Raw genomic sequence first — 13,094 nt, forward strand, 5'->3', positions numbered from 1 at the left:
ATTAGTGGATTAAAAGGTTAGTTGTTAGATTATAAGCTTTAAAGAATATTATGGAGAGCTCAGAATGTTCCAAATGCAAAATGGCCAAATTTTGGAAATGTCATGTTTTAATTTGCAACACCCCTGATTTTAATTCAAGTCTAAGCATGTTTTCTTGGACACAAAAAATTATTTTATACCAAGTTAAAGTTATTGATATTTGTTGATTGTCATTCAGCTAGGTGAAATATGTATTACATCGTACAACATATTGAGAGCATCTAATTAGTTCTTGCAGTATCAATTTTGGATCAAAAATTTTGGCAAGGAAGCTTTTGGTTTTTATTCAAATTCTCCTGGTCAGTGACTTTGGAAATTTCAAGAAAAAAGTATGGAGAGTATGGACATTAATTTTACGGTGTAAGAGGTGATTGCACCATGGCTGGACATGTAAACCCAAAAAAACCCCACATGGGGAAAAAATGGGGACCATGTTCCCCAAACCTGTGCTATGGTGATTGAACCCTCTGGGTTTGAAGGTAGCTTAACAATGTTTTACCTTAAAGTGTTTTACTACTGTAATTACACAGCCTTTGTTTGTTAGTGTCCTTTATGAAAATGCCTTATCTCCTTCTTAGGCACCAGTAGTTAAATTTGTAGAGGCTGAAAAATAAAATAAAACAGCAGATAATTTTAATAATGTTGTGAAGAAAGTAGTGTTAGTTAATTGCTAAATTTTTGTAACCTATTTTGAATTATTTGGAACGTTAATTTTGCCAACACTCAAAATTTTCACACACATTTATATGTTTTAAATGTACATTTGCTGCTTGGGTTGATGTACTGTATTCAGAGCATCTGCAGATTCTTTGAATTCAAAGTGGAAGAACACACTAACACTCTGTGAAGTGTATGCCAATAATAACAATACCTCAAGGTACTGTGCCAAAATTCTTTTAAATGTCAAAATCACATTATCTAATTTTTTTCGTTAAAAATAACATAGCAGCAGTGTAAGGAATATATGATTTGTTTTTTTGAAGACGTAGATTTTTGTTTAAGGATGTTACAAGACTTAGATTTGAAAGTTAGTCCTAAGCAATGAACCTGTATGATTGCTGGATACTTTCTCTGAAATTATTTTCTCTCATGAATAGTGATTGTCTCTTCCTTATTCTTGAAGTGCACCTTACATCCTGAGAACTCAAAGAGAAAGGACCAACCTTTAAGTTTTTGTTTCCAGTCTGGGGCTTTCTAGCTGCTAAGGACTGTTTGCTCATGACTGGTCTGATAGGCTGTCAAATGGGTATAACTACAACAAGAATTATAAATTATGCCATTTTGGGATTCATGCAGTCTCTATATATTTCAAGAGTGTGATAAGTTTTTTTGTTTTAAGTTCCTTTGCCTAACAACTTCTACCTGACAAGTTTGGGTGCTCTGATTAACTGTTTGCTGGATATTGTAGTGATATTATTTGGGAGAGTTATATGTTAATAATTTCCTTGAGGTAAAGGGTTCAATACTGACCTGGATAGGATCTATGAATTCCTTCTGGTTTATTTTGGTGCTTTCAAATGATCAGATTTCCTGGAAGCTAATTAAAGCCTCCAGGCTGTTCTGCATACTGTATTTGTGACAGTTAAGCTTACTTACCTTTTGAAAAGGCTGAGAATGAGTGTCTGAGCTGGAAAAATAATAAGAATTTGTTTGTGTGTTTGTCTGTAGTCTGAATTCCTTTTCCTGTTATTAATCTAGTTGTTTGCCCTGGAAATAAGACTTCAAGCTCCCAATATAAAAATGTTACCATGACTAACCTTATTTTGATGAGAAATAGACAGAAATAAGAGGCACAAGTAGCCCTCACCTTTTTTTCTGTTTAAAAAATGTTTGAGAACATACTGGTTAGTAATATGATGAGTTATAGAATATATAAGAGGTAATTATTGATACTCACCTTTTTTGCTGTTAAAAAAAATGTTTGAGAACATACTGATTAGGAACATGATGGGTTATAGACTGATATAAGAAGTATTATTGATACTCACCTTTTTTGCTGTCTAAAAAAATGTTTGAGAACATACTGATTAGTAATAGAAGATGAGTTATAGAATGATATAAGAAGTATTTTTGATACTCACCGTATTTGCTGTTTAATAAGATGTTTGAGAACATACTGACTAGGAATATGATGGGTTATTAAGACTGATATAAGAAGTATTATTGATACTCACCTTTTTCGCTGTTTAAAAAAAATGTTTGAGAACATACTGATTAGGAACATGATGGGTTATAGACTGATATAAGAAGTATTATTGATACTCACCTGTAATGCTGTTAAAAAAATGTTTCAGAACATACTGATGAATAACTTGATGATTTTCTACAGATATCTGCATGTACATGTAGGAGGCATTAGTAGCACTCACCTTTTTCGCTGTTTGAAGAAATGTTTGTTGACATAGTGATAAATAACAAGTAAAATGATGTATGTATTTGTTAGAGAATGATGGTGCAACCAAAATAGGCTAGCTAGTACACTTATCTTGTCCTGAAAAAAAATGCAATAAATTGTGTCAGCCCCAAATATTGGCACTTACCTTGTTCCTGAAAAAAGTTAGTTGTTAGTAACTATGACTTTCTAAGAAAGTGACGCACAGAGACACAGTCTTTTTTTATTTATTTTTTCTATGAACATCATTCTTAAGTTTTCAATGAATTTGCATGTGTATATTTTGGTGACACATTAATTTTTTGTTATGTTATGGAACCATCAATCTTCAGGTCTGCTCCAAAAAATGGGCTCGGAGCTGCTAGAATTAAATCCCTGAAAATTAAATAAACTAGTAATCTTGTAGTTAAAGTCTGAAGGTAGGTTTCTGAAGAAGAGTGACAGACACACAGGTTGTTTCTCTCTACTTTTTTAAAATATTACAATCAGTTGCTTGTTAAATTCTTGCTAAGGGTGGGATGCACTTTAAATTTCCTAAATGAAAAATTAAGCATCTGCAGAAACTTCAAGTGTTCCTGTGTCAGTAGATGTCAACACCCCTATTGGAGTACTCAGGGTGTTCCAGATCAGGTTTAAGAGGTTGGCTAGTTAACGAGTAAGGGTTGTTATCAAGCTCTTAGACAGTAAATTTGATGCCAATTGATGTTGAAATCGAAAGACGGAATGATAGCCATAGTGAATTTCAAACCGAAAGCCGAACTCCGAATAGAATAAAACACACCCACCTGGTGAAAACTTGGAGACCTTGCCCTACCTTTGTAAGGGTTGGTTGCTGCACACCTCAGGCCTCTGTGATCCAGTATGTCAAGAGAAGAGTATTCTATTCCCCAACATTTTGAAGACAGCTTGGAAGCTGAGTTTTTAAGACAATTGGTTTAATGTATGAACCAAAAGCAAATATTTTAACTGGGCCATTTCTTAAGGCTAATATGAGGTTTCCTCTCCATTGTGACTCCTCGTCTGCTCCATGATGTTAGTTGATGTGTTCTATTTTTGCCCAGAATTTGAACTGACAGCTGTTATGCTATCAAACAATTATACAAGTAGTTTATTGTAGGTGACCTAAGCTGGTGTGTGCAGTTCCCTATTTCGCACTAAATGAAGTCTTGTGTCCAAGTCTTGTTATTCTGCTTTGGAGCTGATGTAGAGGTCTAACATTTGCAGTTCTTGCCTTGTAGCTTTAAGTGTTATTGTCTTCCATAGAAGCTGTAAGGAGGGATAAAGGTTCCAGTTCCCCTCCTAGTCTTAAGTCTTGTTGGTCTTCTAAAGGGGAGACGGAAGGACTTATTATACTAGTTCTTGCCTCTTGGGCTTAATTTTGTTGCCTTCCACAGGGATTGAAGTGAAGGACTAGGCGGTGCTTGATGGACTTCGTATAGTTGCTGTTGATCCAGAGAGGGGACATGGTGTTTTAAGGGCTGTAGGCTGGTTTATTCTGGGTAGTAAGCAGCTGTATTGTTGTATTTGAAGTTAGCCATTTTCTCTCTAGTTGCAAAAGGCCTTGTAAGATTAAAACTATGCAAAGGTTTAATAAGAGATATCCTTCTACAGCATGCCAAGTGTACTTTAACTTTTTGCACGTGATTGACTAATTATATAATTTGTTTTTTTTTTTTAAAGCTAACTGTTGATAACTTAGTCACTGAATTTTCTCTAGTGGCTTAATGCCCCCCAAAAAGCTTGAATCATTTTTTAAAATGAGACCAGTACTCCGTCAATTTATTCTGAAAAACTGCCTGTAAATGCTTTGTTAATTAACTTGCTGCATAATTTACCCCTTAAAGGTATTCAACTGTTTGAAATCTTAATTTTCTATTAGCAGGTAAAATGGTTACAATATCGTTATGCTTTTGTTATTTTTTACCAGATTTTCCATAGCCTTGTGTTGATGATCTCACTAAAAAGACAACCAGAAAAAACCAAAGCATGCATGCTGTTATGTACACACACAAAGCTACAGTCAACTGCAACTTACCATCTGCAGAAAGAGCTTGAGATGAATAGAGTTCTCTTCTTCATATCTATCTTAACTGGTCCATGAGATCAGCTACAGCATCATCTTTCCTGGAATTAGTAACGGTTAGTAATATCATCTTTTATGGAAGTGGAAATGTTAGCTCCCGAAAATGAGCTAGTCTCTGAAAATGCACTTTAAGTGGTTTCTCAAACAGAGCGAGGGTCATTGAACTGCCAAAAAGCACATTTGCCCCCGAAAATGGACTTCTTCATGCTGCCCTAGAAGAAAAGTTGAGTGCAATTTTGCTTCCAAATGGGCCCAGAATTCCTGAAATAAAAGATGTTAGTAGCACTTACCTTCTTTCTGGAGAAAAATGTGGTATTAGTTAATGTTATGTTAATTGTACTTTGTAGCCAATTTATTTCAGAGTAAGACACAAAAACACAGAGTTTTGGGATTTTATATTTTTGAAAATGTTACATGAATCGTTTCATTAGTTAATCGTCTAGGGTAGGATGCGCTTTCCTATATGAAAAATTTAGCATCTGTGGAAACCTCAAGTGTTCTTGTGTCAGTAAATGTTGACATCCCGATTAGAACGTCAATGGTGTCCCAGATGGTAGCTAGCTAACGAGTCAAGGTCGTTACCAAGCCTGTATACGGTAAATTGGATGCCGATAGGTGTTGAAATCGAAGGCCGGAGTGATAGCCGAAGTGAATTTGAAGCTGAAAGCCGAACTCGGAATAAAATAAAACCCACCCACCTGGTGACATCTGGCAGACCTTGCCCTACCTTTCTGTGAGTTGGTTGCTGTACACACGAGGCTGGGATGTTGAGTGAGGAGTTGATTGCAAAATTTGGTGACAGCCTGTAAGCTGACTTGTCAAACAATTGGCTTAATGTATGATTGAAAAGCAAATATTAATACTGGGCCATTTCTTAAAACTATATTATGTTGTCTCCTCTCCATTGTGATTCCTTTTCTGCTCCATGATGTTGGTTGATGTGTTGTATTTTCGACATTAATTGGCCCGCAATTTGGACTGACAGCTATTATGCTGTCAAAATACAGCATACACTTAGCCTAGTTTATTTTCTCTGTGACCTAAGCTGGTGTGTGCAGTTCCCTATTTTCCACTAAATGAAGCCTTGACAAGCGGCTTCAACTGAAGTTAAACCACTAAACATGATAGAAGTGGCAAATGAGCACACTTCCCAGTTGAATGGCCTAATTTATCCAGTTAAATATATAGTAACTAAATCGATCTCTGGTTGAACCTTTGGCCAAAATGGGTTGCCGCAATAATTTTTACAATATAATTTGGTTGAAAATGCATCACTAGACTGCAGTCAATGGAATTGCTGCTATCGGGTGAAACATTATAAAATTGGTATTTGAGGCGCTACTAAGCAGGGAGCTCCAGCGCGGAAGAGTGGATGTTGATGTCCATGGTTGAAGAGCCATTGTAGTCCTGGAGGATATGTGCACAGTTGATGCAGTCGTGATCTAGAATCAAGGCCGAAATGGTCTAAAGAAGAATGTTAAGCCGAAACCTAACCTAAGCCGAAAGTACCTGAAAAGGAACCCTATTAAAATTATGGGAAGAAAAAAGGGAGGCCCAGCCAACCCCAGGGGACCCAACTAACTTAACTAACTACATTAAATTAAGCCGAATGACAAGTTTCCAGACTTCTTTCTGAAATTTAAAATGAGGTTCAACCAGTGCTTTATATTATAGTCCCTCTTGTCCAACCCACAAGGAATTCTCTGACCTGTTGTGTTTGTCTTCCATCAGTGTCTTCTTACTGACTCATTCCCAGATGATCATCAGAGTAAATGCATGTAACAAGATGTAGCAGACATTGGAAAGAAGTGAAGAGAAACTCGATTTGTGGTCTCATCTTCCCAAACAGTCCAATTCCTCACATCTTTGTATTTTCTCCATGAGAATCAATCTGGAAGGAGTCGGCCTTGACTTGTTATGTGTTAGCTGGGAGGCAGTGGAGTGGACTGGAGTGGCCTGGAGTGGACCGGAAGTGAACTGGAAGTGGACCAATTTGTGAGGATCTAGTCAGGAACTGGAAGTTATTGGCAGTAGTCAATGGGAACTGAAAATTGATTAATGAATACATAGAGTTAGCGATGTAAACTGTAGTACAGTTGTATTGTGATTGTAAGAAATTGTTTGAACATTGGCAATGGGAGGGAGAGCTTTAGAGATAGTTTCATGATAAAGATAGTCTCTAAGGTCCTTTTCACATTAAAAAGAGCATGTCAATTTGACACTCAGGATAAGCAAGGACTGGTCTTTTTAGGAGTAAAAATCACTCTGAAAACTACAAGAATGTTGTGAATATGAAAACTTAAAGTTGTAAAGAATTTCTTAGGATTACTTTCATGTCCACTAGATCACACGATACCACAAATGTTTCTTCCACAAAATCTGCCAAGGAGATTGGCCGACACGTTGTATCCATAACGAAACTCAAGGTACATATCATCACTGCAGGGCTTTCTATCTGAAATCTTCAAGGTGAAATTCAGCTCCACATAATGCCCTTTTGGAGCTTGCAAAAGTTGGCTTAAGGGAAACTGTGGCACAACTCTGTGAAGGCATACTTCCGCCATTAGCCCAGCTGCTTATGAAATCAAGAGAAAAAGATAGGACAGTCAGTAAGGTTCCTAACTGAGATCGTGAAATATGTCAATGTCGCCAAAGCTATGAAAAAATAGCATCTCGACTAGAAGCTCTTTTCAAAGTCGTTTCAGGGAACGCTCAATATGATGTTTTGATGAACCCTAATTTCCCCTCCTACACTGTCACCCCCCTGAATCAAACATGGAGGTTACGAGAATAAAGGAAATGATCACCAGCCATTCGGAGACCATTACATTAAACGATTGAGAAATTGGCCAACATAACTCAGACGGATTACTCACTGAAACCTAACTGGTAAATATTCAGATAAATCTAGATGTCTTTAACCACCTGATTTTGAAATTAAGCACCCAAAACATATTGCAGATTCTCTCTGAGTGCAAAAAAGAAAAAGAAAATTAAAAGCGAGAAGACATCGTAGCCGGCATCCGAAGCTCTTGTCTATTGTTATTAAGATAATTCAATTCGTAAGATACACACTTTGTTTCTTTTATTGTTAAAGTTTGCTATCAAAATTTGATGAATGGAATTTTTAATTAAGCGCCTTTTGGACAGACTTTTCTCGTATAAAATGTAAATGACATGACTACGCGAGCGCGCGTTTGATGCCAAACAACAAAAGTGAAAAGTTAAAGATTCTGAGCGCAGTGAATGGGGCCCTTTTTCTTTTTTGTACAATTTTGGAAATGATCGTTTTTCAGTATAATGTAGGCAAAAATTGAAATAAAAAAAACCAGTAATGCATTTTTTTTTGTTGACTTCAGCCGCCGCATAAATTACGACACAAACATGGTCGTGATCTGCTGCTAATATAACCAATCAGACTCGAGAGAGAAGCAGAAATCAACTTGAGTGCTGTGTTTTCTCGTAATTTCCCAAGGAGCAGTAACTCTATTTTCTTAATGCTCTCCAGCCAGGGTTATCCACAGTGTGTCTCCCGTGCGTATGTCACTTACTTTCTCGCGACTTATTTAATGCAGGCCTGGATATTAAAGGAATTAACATGCGGGCTATGTTCGTGAGAACAAAAACTGTCTAAAATTGACTAATTCCAATCCTATTGAACAGGTTTAAATAACATATTTAGTCTCTTAACTTGATACTCCATTAGATAAAGAGAACAGTGCTTACAGAAAGCAATAATGAAAGCCCAGAATGTCCTTTTGGACGCCATCTTTCTGTTTTCTTCGGATGGGCTGAGGGGAAGTTTGAAGATTGAGTAGAGTTTCAGAATACACTCAAATAAATATATCTTATTAGAAGTTTTGTTGTGTAGTATTGCTGACTGTTTTTAGGAATTGTGCCGTGTTTTGACGAGCCCATAAGGCGAGAGATTTATTATCCAACACGCCAAATTATTATTTCAGTGCGGGCGAATTTCGCGGATATTTCTGGAGTACAAATATCGCGAGATATTTGTACTCGTCTCGCGCATTATTTGTACTCTATGAAGTACATTTGGATAATAAATACATCTTATTAGACGTTTTGTTGTGTGGTATCGCTGAGTATTTTAACGAGTTGTGCCGTATTTTAACGAGGCTTTAGGGCGAGTCAAAATACAAACAGCGAGTAAAAATACTCCGCGATACTACACAACAAAACGTTTGATAAGAGATTTACTATCCAACACGCCGAATTGTCATTTCAGTGCGAGCGAATTTCGTGGGTATTTCTGGAGTAGAAATATCGCGTGATATTTGTACTTGTCTCGCGTGTTATTTGTACTCACGAAGAACATTTGGATAACAAAGTAAAGTAATGGATAATGCATTTTTATCCAGGTGAAGCGCACTGTATGTTTGTGGAATCTCGTAATACACGATAGGTCTCAGACGCCGAGTCTGTCTTCCTCAGAAAGAAGTTCAAAATGATAAAATGTAGCCATATCATAATCGTCATGTATTATATAAATTTTTGAAGACACTGCTGTGCAGAACTGAAGCTTTAACGGGGACTTCTCTGAACCATATTTTAGCACATTTGAGAACTGAATGAAAACGATTTATGTTGTCACAATATTATGGAATTGTCCCTAAACTGGAAAAGAGGGTTGGTAAAGAAATTCTTGAAAAGAGTAATTTCTCCCCTACCTTGCGATTACATTTTCTCCAGTGATGTTATCTTCAAAGTTATCTTATTCTTCTACGGTATTTCTGCTTTATTCGAGCGCCAGAAAGAACGTGTCGCGGTAAACAATTCACTGTATAAAAAATGTGGACATATTGTTGTTATTATCCATGCGAACAAATTCTAAATGACCACTAAAAACGTAGTATGGGAAACAGCGTTAATCAGTTTTAAAATTTCTTACCTTCGATTCCTTTTGTGAGGATTGGGCGAGGTTTTTGATGACAGGCCTGAGTAACTACGAATTTCTCTATCAGCCCTTTAAACGAAAAAATGGAGAGGTAGTCTGAATAACTAATTGCAAATGTTTAAATTCCATGGACGCAAAAAATGTTTTTTTTTTTCCTGTGGAATCCTTCACTCGGTTCTTTGGATGTCATAATTCACTGTCATTTAATATTATCTTTCTTTGTACATTTTAAATATCAAAAAGGAATACCTGAAATATATTTTCGCTGCTCCCTCACTTCGATTCAGATCGAGTGCCTTAAAACAGCAATGAAGTCATACACAAAAAGCAGGCTGCATACGGCTTTTCCAGATCATTGTCATAAAAATACATTCTAATTAGTGAGTTTTCCATTCATTTCAAGTCACTATGGACGACATCCTCAAATATATGCGCTATAACGTCAGGAATTGTGCCTTCAGCTAGTTTTGCATTTCTATAAATATAAAAGGTTTGACAACAAAAAGAAAACCAATAACATTTTATCCAAAGGAGGCTTCTTAAGGGGTTTTACAGTAACATAGAAAACATATATCAATAGACGCAATACAATGAAACCAGCAAAGTTGGAAAATTGAATTGATCATTTTGAGGTATGCTGTCGCCATGGAGATAGATTTTACGTCTTTTACTCTAAATTATACTACTACACCCAGTTTTCTTGCCTTAGTCCAAACATATTCAACAAAGATTTTGAAATCACATGTATGATTTGGGACTAGTTTACACTCCATTTCGTTCGCTTACCACTATTAGGCAAGATGCGGCACAGTGATCACGAAAGAGAAAATGACAACACAGTTTAAATCTTATTGCTAACAACTACAATAACAAAAATGATTTGCACTAAAAAGTCTTTGAAATCTCACTTGGAGAACAGATGTTATGTCTCGATCAATTCAAAGCTTCAACATCGCCTCTTGTGGGCCAAAATATGTACTGATGCCCGACCCAACTGCCGGATATCATAGTCATTTTTATTTTTTTTTTCTTTTGCGGAGGGGGGGGGGTGGGGGATAAGATCAGCGACACCTACCCAATCCTCCCTCGTTTTTATACTCCTCTGCTACTGTCGCACAGTTTAATAGCACGTTTTCTTTTACTAATTGAACACCTTAAAGCGGCCATCTTCTTTATAGGAGGCTTTCTAACATAAATGAACACAGTACGCATCTTCTGATTGGTCAAATCAGTTTCCAAGCGGATGCTTTTTTATAGGGCCCGCATTTGATCGGTGACAACTAGTTATGTCATAACATGGAAAGCGTTTTTTCCTGGCTCCAAAACACAATAAAATAACTGGAGACGTTGAGAAGAGAGGAAGGCGAGTGATTTTAAAACTTCTTCTTTAAAGTTTTTTTTATTTAGGCTCGTACAGCTTCTTTGAAAGCCTCTCTTTTTCAAAGCTTTCTTTTCCGTTAAAACCAGCTTATCGCATATTTTAGAACTGAGATATCTCAGCGCTACATCGCTTATCACTTATATATGTAGTTAGAAAACACTTCTCGAAACCGCCTTTGAACTCAGGGCTCTACAGGACAACATCGAATTGAACTTAACTTACACTATCTTTGAAGCTTTTCCTGGTACTGAAAAAGAGTTATCACATAAAATAACTAGTGTGCTAAACTAGTAGGATACATTTAAGTGAAGCAGTACTTTCGGCCTCATCCGCAGCCGTGGACAACTATAAATGACCAAGAGATTCTTCATCTAACCACTCAGAAACTTTCTCTTTTGATAAAAATTTTTCGCAATAATTCTCAGTTAATACCCCACCACACATATATTTTCCACTCATCCTGGCTTGTGATTCATCCTGACAAATCGCATAATTTGGTGAGAGGTCCATTGCAGCCGTTTTATTTATTTTGGTTTTGTTGCTTCTCTCGCCTGATGACTTCCATATTTCGTTTGTATAATTCTCATTATTAAAAACTGGATCATTGGATAATGCAATTCAAGACTTTTTATTGGCTTAGCCATTATGGTATATCTGCCAATATACCATAATCTACAAATATGGTAAGCGTACGCGTCAGCTTAAAATCAAAAGGGAGCTAAAAAATCCAGTTTCTTCCTACAAAATAATAATTTCTTGAGGGCGTTTTTAATAAAACAATTATTCCACTCGCGCTTGTTGCATATGAGATGATTATAGCCAACTCGGCGCTACGCGCCTCGTTGGCTATCTATCATCCCATATCCAACGCGCGCTCGTGGAATAATTGTTAATTATCCTGACAAGATTGTCACGAATGCTTGTTGTGATCCCTAAGGCTTCTTGTATGTGAAACTGCACCCTTGCTATCCCAACTGTGGTGTCGAATCTGAAGCTCAAGCAGTAATGCATCGTCCAAGTCATTACCGAAGTCACAATCACCAACTTTAGGTTGCGTAACACAAACACTATTGTCAAATTGCGTTACATCTTGTTTATTTCTTGGGACACCATCTTCGTTCAAGTTGTTCTCGTTTGTATTAAGCATCTCTTCCATTTCATCATTCCTAGAATCATTTAGCCTCTGCTCGCATTCAGATAACAACTTACAAAGCTCTGGATCATCAAAATCATTAGTTGAAAACTCGTCAAACTGAAAAATACAATAAAATACACGATTTTGAAAGATTTTTAAATGAAGTAAGAAAAGAGCTCATGATGAGGTTAATAAACTACACTTCATGAATGGTATTCAAATCTTTTACACAGGAGAGTGATTATTCAATTACCTCACAACTTGACAACGGATTGATTTCGTCTGGCTTTTCTGAAAGTAACGAAACGTTACAGGGTTTTCAAATTCCTTTTTTAAACATACGACAGTAGGCTATGACTAGGTTCTATACAATGAATACGTGAAGTTCATATATTTTGAACTGCGGTATTAAATACGTATGATGCACCATCCTTCGCAGTAGATAGCGCTATTTATGCAATAGCGAAAATCAGACCTGGAAAAAATCAGGCCTGTGCGGGATTCGAACCACTGACCTCTGCGATACTATCTACTGCGAAGGATCGTGCATCATACGTATCTAATACCGCAGTTCAAAATATATGAACTTCATATATTCATTGTATCTGATATATCATCACGGGTTTATTACGAATCAACTTAACGGCCTGCTCCCAGTTGGCTTGTTAGCTCAATTGGTAAAGCGCTGCACTAGTATCGCAGAGGTCAGTGGTTCGAATCCCGTACAGGCCTGATTTTTTTCAGGTCTGATTTTCGCTATTGCTTAAATAGCGCTATCTACTGCGAAGGATCGTGCATCATACGTACTAGCTTCTATGATAAAGAGACTTTTACCCATTCAATGCTTCCTCAAATAACGCAACCGATAAAGGTTTCCCAATGTTTGAGTAATTAATGGATGAATCTGAAATTTAGCTAAGCACTTCCCGCCGTTAGGAATATACTCCAGACTTCTCCCCGTTTATTTTTTAAGGCTCCATCTTTATTTTCGTACTTTTGCAAAGTCTTGAAAATGTTTCGCAAAAATCCACACCTTTCTTATAATTTTGAGAGTGAGCGTCTCTCGACTATCTCGTTGAAGGATTGTAAAACGCTAAAATAATGCTGGTAAAGATCTGAATATAGATAGAGAGATAGATAGATAGATTA

The 13,094-nt window shown here is 36.8% G+C and overlaps 1 long non-coding RNA gene across 2 annotated transcripts in view; it reads right to left on the minus strand.

Moving 5' to 3' along the window:
* Positions 1 to 3,832, minus strand: part of LOC148737578 (uncharacterized) — a 4,350-nt gene extending 518 nt beyond the window's left edge. Inside the window, exons 1-3 of one of the 2 annotated variants that reach the window (XR_015996198.1) lie at positions 2,214 to 3,832; positions 1,203 to 2,027; positions 1 to 642 (exon numbers count right to left, since the gene is read on the minus strand). The exon at positions 1 to 642 is cut by the window's left edge and continues 518 nt beyond it. This is a non-coding gene — a long non-coding RNA (uncharacterized LOC148737578). Of the gene's footprint in view, positions 643 to 1,202 lie in introns of both variants that reach the window. The other variant, XR_015996197.1, reaches the window with a different exon arrangement.
* Positions 3,833 to 13,094: the final 9,262 nt, after the last annotated feature.

The sequence above is a fragment of the Stylophora pistillata genome, chromosome 2 (genome assembly GCF_964205215.1).
Source record: "Stylophora pistillata chromosome 2, jaStyPist1.2, whole genome shotgun sequence".
Classification (NCBI taxonomy): domain Eukaryota; kingdom Metazoa; phylum Cnidaria; class Anthozoa; order Scleractinia; family Pocilloporidae; genus Stylophora; species Stylophora pistillata.